At 42.1% G+C, this 13,426-nt stretch overlaps 1 protein-coding gene across 4 annotated transcripts in view; it reads right to left on the reverse strand.

Moving 5' to 3' along the window:
- Window positions 1–13,426, reverse strand: part of SLC8A3 (solute carrier family 8 member A3) — a 205,768-nt gene that overhangs the window by 104,503 nt on the left and 87,839 nt on the right. The window lies entirely within an intron of this gene.

The raw sequence follows: 13,426 nt of genomic DNA on the forward strand, positions 1-13,426 counted from the left end.
TGTTCCTGCAGATGGCTGTGACCATGCGGTAGGGGCATTTACCTGACAGTTTGGCTGTAATCTTCCAGGGCACTCCATCCCTTCTTTCCCACAGTTCAAAGCTTGCTTTAAACATGCAAGGATCACTGGAGTTTTGTTACATAGTTGATTCCCTTCAGGTCAGCTCATTTTACATCCTGGGTATCATCAGCCACAATCTCAAAAAGATATCCACACGTGTCCCTTCCCCTTCAGTGAATTCTCACACGTTATCCCAGTGAGGCAAAACACAGCTCTCAAGCAAAGCACATGTATCAGGGTTAAAAATATCTTCCCACTCAGTGCTTGTGCTTAGATTTAGATGGGGGGGGGGGGGATAACTGCAGTCCTGCAGGTTAGTCTTGTCATTGGATTCAAGATTCCAAAAATATCTTCAACAAGGCATGACATCTAATAAATGTAACATTGTCAGAGGACAGAAACTATGAATGCTTCATGATTTAGGAAGGTCATCCCAACAGCCTGAAGGGCAGAACTGCAAAAGTTTTACCTCGAAAGGAAGTATTCTCTTTATGGAGAAGGAAAAGAGCCAGGAGCTCCATCTTTAGCTGGTTCAATTAGTGCCACGTTAATTAGCACTATTGGTTTTAGTGATTTTCTCTTGAAAATATGTGGCAGAGAGACATTTTTTTAGGCCTCTAAAATTACCAAAGTCTTCTAAATACAACACTGCCAAGGAGAGCTAAATTTGACCTTTAAAAATGTAATTAGAAGTCACATGTACCTGATATGAAGTGAGGAAAAGGAGATATTTTAACACTTTCCTACCATGCTGTTTATTCAGTATAAATTCGCTTCCCCCCCCCCCCACAAAAAAAAAACCCAATATTGTATCTCTGCCCCCAGGCTAAGTGCAGGTAGTGAGTGTCAGAGGGATGGCATGAGAGGAACAAAATATAAACATTTTGCTTCTTGAAATCATACCAGTCACAAGTGGATTCTAAGGGTTTTTATAAAATAAAGAGCAAGCAATCCTAAATGTGGACCTCTCAGACATTGTGTAGGGGCAACCTCAACATAGACTTTAGGAATTGTTCCTATTCAGAGGAGAAGGTGTTGCCTGGTGAGCTAATAACTGAGATATATATGCAGACGGTGCAGGTTGCCAACATTCCTAGAGAAAAATGACCTGACCCTACATATTTGAATTAACATGTGGAACTAGGGAGGTGATTCTTTTCCAGGCTTAGTGGTCAATAACATCTCCCATTAAGCCTCTGTTAGAGGGACAGGACATTTTTGTCCAGGACTCCTGCCAACTCGAAGGATTCTACGATTTTAGGCTGCCACTGGTGAATTGCATATTTGAATGTTTTCCCATCTATAATCTCACTGCATGCAGAAAGCAAAGATTCTGTCTTGCTATTTTTCTATGTGGGGGGAATGTTTTATATTGGAGAAGCAAATGAACATACAATTGCCGCTTGACACCTTTAGTATACTACATTTTATCCTTTCCTTCTTCCAGAGCAGAGTAGAATATATGGCTCTCCCTTGCTCCCTTTCTATCTTTTCCACAACCCTGTGAGATAGGTCATGCAAAGAGAGCATAACGGGCTTCATGGCAGCAGAGAAAAGCCACATCTCCCACTCCAAACAATGTAACCACTACACCATCCTGGCTTCTTTCTGGGATGGAGTAGTCTGCCTTGACACGGATCCAGCTGGCAGTCTGCCTAGTCCAAGTACCCAACCAAGGGAGCTTTGATTCTTGACAGTTTATACCTCAAAAAAACTTATGTCTAAGGTGCTTACCTTTAGTGACAGGTGCTTACCTTTGGTGGTAGGAATAACCCTGTCTCTAACTATATATGACCTAAAGTGCTGTTGTGTGGAGACAGATATAGCACAGAAACCTGTGTTCATTAGATGCTACATTGAGTTAATTTCAAAATTTCCTATGAAATATGAATACAAATAATCACAAAAATAGTTGTCTTTTTTAACATGAGAGCTGGAAGAATTCTGGAAGTGACAGGGTGTGGTGTGAAGCTACACAGGGGAAGCATGTGGGGTAGTGCAAATATGAATAAACAAAACTAGAAATGTTCCTGGAGCCCATGCTGTTAGTCAGGGAAATAAGCCTAGGGGACAGAGTCAGATAGTGATGGTGTTACTCCTAGATTATCTCACTGACCACTGACAAATCTGGCAGAAATGCCTGTGACTTCTGGCTCAGAATCACAAAAATCATGGATGATGATGGTATATTGCAGGGTTAGTCAAACTGCGGCCCTCCAGATGTCCATGGACTACAATTCCCATGAGCCCCTGACAGCATTTGCTCATGGGAATTATGGTCCATGGACGTTTGGAGGGCTGCAGTTTGACTACCCCGTATGCACCAATTTCTCCCCCTAAATGTGAACAAATCAACTACACTTGCAACCAAGACAGAAACTTTGTCCACAGTGAAACCACACAGTGACAAAACCAGCACTGACCATCCCTAGTTTCCGCAGAACCTTCAGTTTTCCCCCAAGACTGTCCCTGGGAGGCTGCCCCAATGATGCCAAAAAGGGGCACTCACATTTTCATATGCATGCAAAGCCGACAGACAGCCTGTGCCTATTATATTTTTGGTACTACATAACATTTACTTATTTATTTATGCAGCACCATCCATGCACATAATGTTTTAACTGGGTTAAAGCAAAACAAAACAAAAAGACAGGGCCATGCTCCAAGGTAGAGCTCACAATCGTAATTTCCTTAAGGAGGGAGATGAGGAGAAGGAAGAATTGTGGAGAATCTTGTACCTTATTATGCTGCATCCGATCCCCTGTGGTAGATTGTGTCATAAAAGGCAATGGGATTTCATTTGTTCTCTGTAGTCAACCAGCGGCCGGGGGGAAACAAGAGATCTTCCTATACCTTTGCTGGGTCCATGATACATTCTTTGCGCACATCCAGAATGGGATGCTGCTTACCAACAGCACGTTACCATACTAGACAATGCAATGCATTTTCCTGAGTTTCCATCAGAAGTGGAAACTTATTTTAGCATGTCATCCCAGGGGAGTTTCCTAATGGCTCAGTTGTAAACAACCCAGTGCTTTTCACTGATAGTTCAACTTTATCCTATTCAAGGCCCTAGAAGGAAAATACCTTGCAAAGACAATTGAAAACATTAAAAACTTAATTCTTTGCTCAATCTGGTAGCATGCATATGTGCTGTTAAAGGAATCACAATAGCATCTAGTCATTCAGAATCACAGAATCATAGAGTAGGAAGGGGCCATACAGGCCATCTAGTCCAACCCCCTGCTCAATGCAGGATCAGCCAAAAGCATCCTAAAGCATCCAAGAAAAGTTTATATCCAACCTTTGCTTGAAGACTTCCAGTGAGGGGGAGCTCACAACCTCCTTAGGCAGCCTATTCCGCTGCTGAACTACTTTGACTGTGAAAAACTTTTTCCTGATATCTAGCCTATATCGTTGTACTTGAAGTTTAAACCCATTACTGCGTGTCCTCTCCTCTGCAGCCAGCAGAAACAGCATCCTGCCCTCCTCCAAGTGACAACCTTTCAAATACTTAAAGAGGGCTATCATGTCCCCGCTCAACCTCCTTTTCTCCAGGCTGAACATTCCCAAGTCCCTCAACCTATCTTCATAGGACTTGGTCCCTTGGCCCTAGATCATCTTCGTCGCTCTCCTCTGTACCCTTTCAATTTTATCTACGTCTTTTTTGAAGTGAGGCCTCCAGAACTGCACACAGTACTCCAGGAGTGGTCTGACCAGTGCCGTATACAATGGGACTATGACATCTTGTGATTTTGATGTGATGCCCCTGTTGATACAGCCCAAAATGGCATTTGCCTTTTTTACCACTGCATCACACTGCCTGCTCATGTTTAGTTTACAATCCACAAGTACCCCAAGGTCTCGTTCACACACAGTGCTACCTAGAAGCGTATCCCCCATCCAGTAGGCATGCTTTTTCATTTTTCTGACCCAGATGCATAACTTTACACTTATCTTTATTAAATTGCATCTTGTTCTCATTTGCCCATTTTTCCATTGTGTTCAGATCTCGTTGAACTCTGTCTCTATCTTCTGGAGTATTCAAATGAAAATTCATGAAACAAAATGCTGGATTCAGGCCTTCCACCAGCAGCTTGTTGGTACAGCTGCAAACAAATTACACATGTGTATACCTGGGCCTTAAGTATGTCCACAAAGATAGTTCATGTTACTTAACATATTCAATTCCCCACCCCTGAAGCCTTCCCATCTACATTGAGGTAGAATCAAGAAAACTTGGAGAGTTGCAATCATGTATAAAAGGACAAACCACCAAGATTGCACCAGCCAAAGACCAAGCCTAGCCAAAACTCATTTCATTTCTCCCCCCTTTCTTTTACTCTAGCTATTTTCCCCCCTCTTGACATATGCATATGGATGATTCATCTATGCCTAAGCAGAAAAGGGATATCATCAGCCACCTTCTGGAAAAATGTAGAAATTGCGACCTGAATTTAGACATCGGGGCTGGTGGGAAGAGATGGGTTATTTTTGAAATGTCTATAAGTGTTTCAAACAGCAAGCCAGAAACCGAATATGATTGAGGGGTGGGGGAGGAAAGTTCCCTGTAGACGTCTTCTGCTTTCTCTTGATTTCATGTAGCCCCTAGCTCTAAGGATCTAATTTTCAAGGGCAGCTCTTTCTGTATCAATACCATCTTTGAGTGTGAACAGGAAAGGGCAAAAATCCTGCCCTTACATCCATAAAACTGCAGCATTACCTATTCTCTAAAGCTACTAGCATTAACAGCAGGTTAGCAAATAGACTGAGAACTGAGATGCGCAGAAAGAGATAGAAAACAAAATAACCCCACACAGATATTGGAAAATTTGCAGTAGGTGGGGGGAAGAATCATTAGCACATCCTCTCCATGCCTAGGGAACAGCCTCTACATATCTCTATGAAGCCAAATAAATTGGTAGAAATATGCTTCTACCCCTGGCAGCCACTGAGCAATATCACTCCATTCAAAGGGACAAAAATGAATATATTGAATGTTCAGATAGTTGAAGCATCTAGGTGACCATCAGTTTCTACAGGAAAAACAACAGGGCACAGAGATAAATATGAGTGGAGGGGTAACATCACAGGTGTTTAAGATCAGTTCTGAATTGCCATTTTTAATGACACAAAACAGAAAGGAAACAAGAAATCATACCTCAGAAAAAGTGAAAAGTATACCAGGGAAATGTAAGCAGAAAAATATTGAGTATATCGCTGGCTAAACACAGACAAGAACACACTTAGATGTCTCTTTTATGGTGGCAATGATAGCAAAGAAAATTACTTTTGATTAAAATATATCTGGAAGAAGTTCTTGACAGAGTGGTTCCTTGGGAGGTAGTAGGCTCTCCTTCTTTGGAAATTTTTAAACAGAGGCTAGATAGCCATCTGACAGAAATGCTGATTCTGTAATTTTGGCAGATTGTGAGTGGGTGGGCAGAAGGGATTGTGTCAATGCTTGGCTCTTGTGTCCCTTTCTTGCATGCTCAGGGAAATACCAATCGCCACTTTGGGCTAAGGAGGTGAATTTCCTCCAGGATACACTGGCCAGGGATTCTGTTTGTTTGTTTGTTTGTTTGTTTTGGGGGGTATCATCCAGGCATGGAATTGAGGTTACTATGGATGGGTAGGTAATTGTGAATTTCCTGCATTCTGCAGAGGATTGGACTAGTTGTCCCTGGAGTTCCCTTCCAATTCTATGAGTCTATAATTGTCTGCCACCATTTTGGATCCATTACTTCCCTGAAAAGGTTCTTCCTGTGTTTTAGATCTTTAGATAATCAATTAGAATTCTTAATACTCATTGTAACCTTTTTGCAAAGCAAATAAAAAACCATTTGTATTTGTTCCATCCTGAAACATATTACTGTTCCAAACTGGAGCAAATATTATTGAAACAACAAATGATGGTTACAGTGGAATTATCTGGCTATAACTTTTGAGATATGTACTAGTTATTGCAGAAGAATATTATTATTTGAAAAAGATTACTGCAAAGAACCTGTAAAAGTGACTGTTTGCTTAACTCTTCTCAGCCGTGGGTGAGAACATCTAGCAGGTAGGAGTAATAGCATGCAGGGTCCAGGATATAATAAATGCCCCATTAGGAGATGGCTATAGTCCCAGCCATCTTGAAGAAGATTGAACTATTCTTGCATTCCATTGATTTATTCAGGTATTGGCCTGTGGCCTTATTGGGCAAGATGCTCAAGTACGTGATGACATATCAGCTCAAGATATTGTTTGAAGATGGTTCAGTCTGGCTTCCGGCTCATTTTCAGGAATGAAACTGCCTTGGTTGCCCAGGTGAACAATTTGTGCTGGAGACAGAGCAAAGAGTATAATTCTGTTGATTCTCTTGGATTCCTCAGTGGCTTTCAATATAATTGACAGTTGTAACATTCTGAAACACCTATCACTGAATGGAGTTAGACATCTAGCCTCAACCAGGGCCAGGAACGTTTTGGTCCTGGCCCCTGCCTGGTAGAATGAGTTCCCGGAAGAACTGAGGACCCTACAGGAATTCCCTCAGTTTCAAAGAGCTTACAAAATGGATCTCTTCTGGCAGGCTTTTGATTGGAGTCTGTGAATGACGGAAATTGACACCATCATATGGGGGACTGCCTAAAGGAACCCCCCCCCCCGAATGGGAGATGGGGAAGTAGAAACTAAGGCCCACAGCCAATATGGATATGCAATATTTTAACTGTTTTTTATTGGTTTTCTGATGGTTAACTGCACCGGGACAGTAGCCCTGAAAGCGGCGGTATAAAAATCTAAAAATAAATTAAAATCCCATGCTCTGATTCTGCCTTTGTGTAGCCAGCAGATTTCAGAAGTACGTGCTGAAATAATATTGCTTGTGACATTTGTGTTACTGAGTTCTGTAAGGTTGCATACTGCCACATAACATCTACATGAACTTACGGAGAGATGTTGTCAAGGGATTTGGAGTGAGGTGTCATCAGTAGGCAGATGACAGCCCACTCCACTTTTCCTCCTTGGAGAGGAGCCATAGCTCACTGGCAAAGCCTCTGCTTGGCATGCAGAAGGTCACAGGTTCAACCCCTGATATCTCCAGTTAAAAGGATCTGATTGTAAGTAATATGAAAGATCTCTACCCAAGACTTTGGAGAGCTGTTGCCAGTCTGAATGGACACTGTTGACCTTAATGGATCAAGTGACTGATTCATTATAGTGCAGTTTCATGTTTGTGCTTCTTACTTAATCCAGAGAAATATATGTTCTCGTGAATAGGTACTTTGAGTCATTAAAGCGCTTGATGAGGGGAAATTAATAGAGACTCAACTCTGATAAGGTGTCTTTGGATGGGAGATCAATCTACCAAAGGAGATAGTTTCATCTTGCATTGGATAGGGCTACACTTTATCTTAAAGATCAAATGTGTAGCATGAGAGCACTTTTCAATCCAGATCTGGTAACAGACATAATAGACATAAAAGTGACAACCTATCATTAACCTCCATTTCACCAGCTACATCCCCTTCTGCAAAGAGACAGTTCTGCTTTGATTACATAAAATGATTTACAGCAATGCATTATGTGTGGGGTAGCCTATGGAAAGCATTCAAGTGTATAAAGGTCCAGAACAGGGGTAGTCAAACTGCGGCCCTCCAGATGTCCATGGACTACAATTCCCAGAAGCCCCTGCCAGCGAATGCTGGCAGGGGCTTCTGGGAATTGTAGTCCATGGACATCTGGAGGGCCGCAGTTTGACTACCCCTGGTCCAGAAGATAGTAGCAGAAAGGTTTTTAACTGAGACAGGTTGTGTGACATGAATTACTTTTCACAGTTTATTTCCAGGTTCAATTCAATGCACCACTTTTAATCTAACAGGCCTGAGTTGTCTGGGGCCGGAATACGGGCTGACTTGTTCTCCCTCAGCTCAGACTTAGTTACTGCCCACTGAGGTTTTAACACCAATTAGGGTTTATTGGCTTTAATCTTTAACTCAGGCAGTTGTTGCGTATACATATGCCTTTTAATGTACTGTACTAGAATTTTGTGATATTGTTTTTAACTATTTCTAAACTTCCTGAGAGCTTTTTACTATAAAAAAGTGAAACATAAGTTTTAAATAACATAATAAATAAATAAAAATAACCCAAGTTTTGATATGAAGGTGTCAGACCCCTCCATCTGCAGGTCAGAGTCCACACCCTACAGTGTCTGCATTTCCTTGGGCTATATGACAACCCCAACCTTTTCTGTCCCTCAGAGGCAAAATTTTCCATCAGTTTTTCTTTCTCTTCATTGACTGAGCCACCCTGGTAATGTGTTTTCTTATTTGCTGAAGAACTATGGCTGTCCCAACCTGTCACAGTATGATATTTTGGATGATGGCCCGGGAATCTGAGGGAAGAATCAGGAGCCTATTTCTATTTCAGCCACTTAAATGGCACTTGAGGCAATTTGAAATTCAGAAATGACAAATATTTTATTTAACATAGACAGGTGATATAAGGGTTTGACATTTCTGAGGTAAAACCAGAACATGCACAGACTTTAGTTCTTATGTTTCTGGATAATGAGAGTTTTTAAAGATTTTCACAGTGCTCAGACCTTTATATCGATAGGGTTTTGTTTCAGTGTTTTCCCAAAAAACTTCAATACACTTTATTTGACTATTCTCTAACTTGTTTCCAGAAGGTAGGTAGACTTTTTCCAGTATTCAACCTCCTTCTCTTGAAGCACCATCTTGACAGTTAAACTCATAAGGTTTCTTAAGGCAGTTCCTAACTATTTCAGATCAGGGATCTCTGCACTCTTTGGAGCCAACTCCCTATTTGACTGGGTAGGGAAATTTTCTTCTCCCTAGAACAGTGGTCCCCAACCTTTCTGAGGTTGGGGACCGGCAGGGCATTGGGACGCGCGCGGCCCGGCCCCGATTCCCTCTCCCCGCCCTCCCTCCCGGGGGGGGGCGGGGAAGAGGGAGCCGCGGCCCGGCGCCATGGCCTTCGCGGGCCGGCACCGGGCCGCGGGCCGCAGGTTGGGGACCACTGCCCTAGAAGATCTAACCCTTTTCTCTAGCTCAAATGGGAGTCTTCACATACTTCCCAAGCTTCCTTGCCAACTTTCTCCCAGTTCTTCTGTATTTGTTAAACTGCTTTCAGTCAAGGGCAGAATTCCAAAACTGTCAATACTTGACTAAAATCAGACGTCTCCTCAGCATCCAGTTCAGCCATTTTGCTGTGTTCAGCTGATGCTAACCAATCAGATCTCTTGGAACAGCCTGCCATTCAATTAGCCCTTCACAGTCCTTCACTATCTGTACAGCTTTTAAGAGTGGAGTCCATCACAGACTGTCTTTAGCTAAAACTCAAACATGGCGAGTAAGGGGTTCTAGTACCCTGGGTCTTCTCATTTCCTGAAGCAGCTTCCTCTCCCCCACACCTTGCACAAGCAGTCTGGCTCATCCTCCTTGGTTATTTGTTTGTTTAGTTTTCGATTTGTATACCACTGCTCTCAGCGAACTGGCTCGTGGCAGTTCACAATAAAAAGTCTCATAAAATAACAATATAGTCCTAGGAACATTGTAAAATACAATCCACAAAATCCCCAGAATATAACAATCAACATGGCAATAATAATATAAAATACAACTTTCCCAACGCTTCAAGCTCCTGTCCAGTCACATTTGGTGATTGAACAATCAGGGAATAGGTAACTGGCATCAGGACCCATTCTAACACTGGGCCCGGGTTTTGCTTAGCTTGACCTAATAAAGGACTAATAAAGGTGGGTTGACTCTGGTATTCCCCAATGCCCTTTCTTCAGAGGTGGGCCCATAGTAAGTGAAGGTAATCTGGGCCAATGGTTTCCCTGGCTGGGATCTTGCTTCTCCTTCCCTAACTTCGAAGCTTCAAGAGGCTACTCTGCTGGCCTGCTCATACTCTAGGAGGTCTAAGCAACTGTTTCCTCCTGTTTGCTCCTGGGTGCAGCCTGCCGCCTGAGCCCAGCCCCCCCTCAGTGAATGTCCCATCACTATTGGAGTTTTGTGTGGAAGGAAATCATTGCTGAACTCTTGTGTTGAAGGAATAGGAGTTCTTTGAAAAGTTTTCTTTCTCCCATAGTGTTGACAATGTTACTGGATTTATATATTGTGCACCACAGTTTTATTGGGGGGGAGGGTTGCCCTACTTCTTTTTTTTAATGAATAAATATATATTCTCAACTTTTTAAGAAACACACAAGGCAACTCAATATTTTTAAAAGAAATTAAAGAAAAGAGAAGTTAAGCAACTTCCAGAGGCTGGGATTGTTCCTACACACTGAAAGGTTAAGTCATTTGTTAAAAGAATTTCTATATATAATTCTTGCAAAGTAAAGTATACATCATATTTAACCACTGACTAATCTATCAGTATTGCATAAATTCAACGGATAGATCTAAATCTTTCCAGAGTCTGATGCAATCTCACATTTGATCCTGCACAGCTGAGGGAACTCTGATGATTTATTTTAATAGCACTGATCAGGGGCAAAAGTGGGGGCCGGATGTTGGCAACCTTTCTGTACACAATTCTGCCAAAGCAATTTAGTCATGACCTCGATCAGTACCTACCATTTCTCTCTGCTCTCCTGCCAATTCAATTCAGTCATGAACTGCAACAGAGCCTTACTAAACAAAACTCTCTACAGAGTGAATTAATCTTTTGCTTTATAGATGATGAGGTAGAAAAGTGAGCTTTTGTCCCTGTCCCATCCATGACTTGTACAGCATACTATATGACCTGGAGTTTATGCATACATGCCTGAATGAAGACAGGTTCTACTGACTCAAGCCATGCCTGCCAAGAAAAGAATTCAACTATCACGTGATTAAGGCTTATAAACCAACATAAGATGGACTATGATGCCTGCCTTCTCCAGTTTGTTGCAGTCCAAATACAAGCCAAAGGAACTAGTTCTGAATTTCACAGAGCACGGACAGCATATGCATGTGTGAACCAGTCCTATGGGCACATTGAAACTACTAATACACAAAACACTAAGCTGCTTAAAGTTAAAACTGGCTATAAATTCAAGACTCCGAGTACATTTGCTGGATGGTTTCAACAAAAATACTTGATGTACTTGATGACAAATTGTTGACTCCATCCCCACCAAAATATACATGATATGGGAAGTGTATTGATTACTCTCTGTAATACGTCTCATGTTTCACATTAGATTGGGTCACATTTATCTATTCATTAGCCCCTACATTTTGAGTTCAAAAACATCTAAACAACAATTTTGCCTCGCTACCAAAGGGTACAGTTGCCAAGATCCTTGAAGGAAAGATGTGCTGCTACTTTAACAGAGGTTTAATGGGATGTTATTTACCTCCTTGCGATGGAAAGTTTCAAGTGCCCATTTCCCTGCTTTAAGCCTCTGTTAAAGCAGCATGACATTTTATCTCCAGGTTTTTAGCAACCCTGCCAAGGATCGTTGTTGGCATTTGAATGTTGGTTAGTAAGTGAAATTTTACCATTGGTACAGCACAGATGATACAGAATAGGGATAGTAGTTTAAAATGACATTTATCAATATTTAAGCAAATGAAATCCAAGAACTGTTTTATATCACCTGTTGGAAACTAAAATCCAGAGTTTGACGATTCTGTTTTTACCCTATGAATTTGCCAGGACTCTTTAGCACAGAACACATTTGGTTATGGAGCATGGAAACTCATGGGAGTAGAGTGCGGAAGTCAGTAGACTGTCAGTTTTCACTGACACATGAATAACATATTCTGGGCAAGCCCGATCCCATCAAATCCTGGCTAGTATTGGGATAGGAGACCTCCAAAGATTTGGGTGGGGTTCCTCCAAGGAACACTAGGGGTCATGATGTGGAGACAGGAAATGGGAAGCCACCTCGGAATGTCCCAAGTGGCGGCCAGACAATCCTCAGATCTCCTGGCTACACTAAATAATAACTTATTCTACTAACAGGACCAACCTTTGAAACAATCATTTATGATTTTGTTGACAACAGTTTGGGTGGTGTCTCTGGAGACTTACTTGGCATATATGTAGTGCCAATAAATTTGGCTACTTTGAAACAAGAGGTCTGTCTTAAAGTCAGATATGAGATATATTTCTTAGTAAATATGAGATTTCAGAACTTGGGATTTGTTCTCAAGTAAGTGAATATCGGATGCTATAGAGGCTAAAAGGAAATAATAGAATCTTTCTTGCTGATATTAGCTTTAAATATCAAATATGTGAAGCAGCAGAAGCCAAGGAATGGAGTGATTGGGTTTTAATTCAGTAGAGAATGCTCTTAGTGGTCAAGGAAGGAGACAAAGTTCTGAAAGGGACTAACACTTCCTCAGAATTATCATCTCATGACTGCATTGATTCTCCCAGCAGTGACGTTTTTACGTTCTGTAATAACCACACAGATGGGGAAGAAATGGAGATAGTGACAGATTTTATTTTCCTGGGCTCCAAGATCACTGCAGATGGGGACTGCAGCAAAGAAATTAAAAGACGCTTGGTCCTGGGGAGGTAAGCTATGGCAAATCTAGACAGCATCCTAAAAAGCAGAGACATCACCCATGCCAACAAAAGTGCGTTTAGTCAAGGCTATGGTCTTCCCAGTTGCAATGTATGGGTGAAAGTTGGACCATAAGGAAGGCCGAGCGTCAAAGAACTGATGCTTTTGAACTCTGGTGCTGGAGAAGACTCTTGCGAGTCCCTTGTACTGCAAGGTAAACAAACCGGTCAGTCCTAGAGGAGATCAACCCTGACTGCTCCTTAGAAGGCCAGATCCTGAGGATGAAACTCAAATACTTTGGCCACCTCATGAGAAGGAAGGACTCCCTGGAGAAGAGCCTAATGCTGGGAGCAATTGAGGGCAAAAGAAGAAGGGGACGACAGAGAATGAGGTGGCTGGATGGAGTCACTGAAGCAGTCAGTGCAAACTTAAATGGACTCCGGGGAATGGTAGAGGACAGGAAGGCCTGGAGGATCATTGTCCATGGGGTCGCAGTGGGTTGGACACGACTTCGCACCTAACAACAACAATAACCACTCCCCCAGTTCTGTTTATTCTTTGACTCAACCAAGTGAACCCTCTGTAGACAGAAAGCTAAGCTCTTTGGTTAAATTTGTGTTAGTATTACTTAAAAGACCTTAACATGTGCAAAACAGTGTTTGCAGCTGAACCTCGGCAGTAAAAAGTGGGGCTTGCCTCCTGCAAGTAATTTCTACATTTAAAAAAACCTCAAAACCTCAGTCTCTTTGCTTGACTGAGGCGGGGGGGGGGGGGGGAGAATGCTGAGAAGTCAAAAATGCCTGTATTTCTACCTCAGACACTGAGGACTGGATGGGTGGATGTATAGGTGGA

Source organism: Paroedura picta, chromosome 2 (genome assembly GCF_049243985.1).
Source record: "Paroedura picta isolate Pp20150507F chromosome 2, Ppicta_v3.0, whole genome shotgun sequence".
Classification (NCBI taxonomy): Eukaryota; Metazoa; Chordata; class Lepidosauria; order Squamata; family Gekkonidae; genus Paroedura; species Paroedura picta.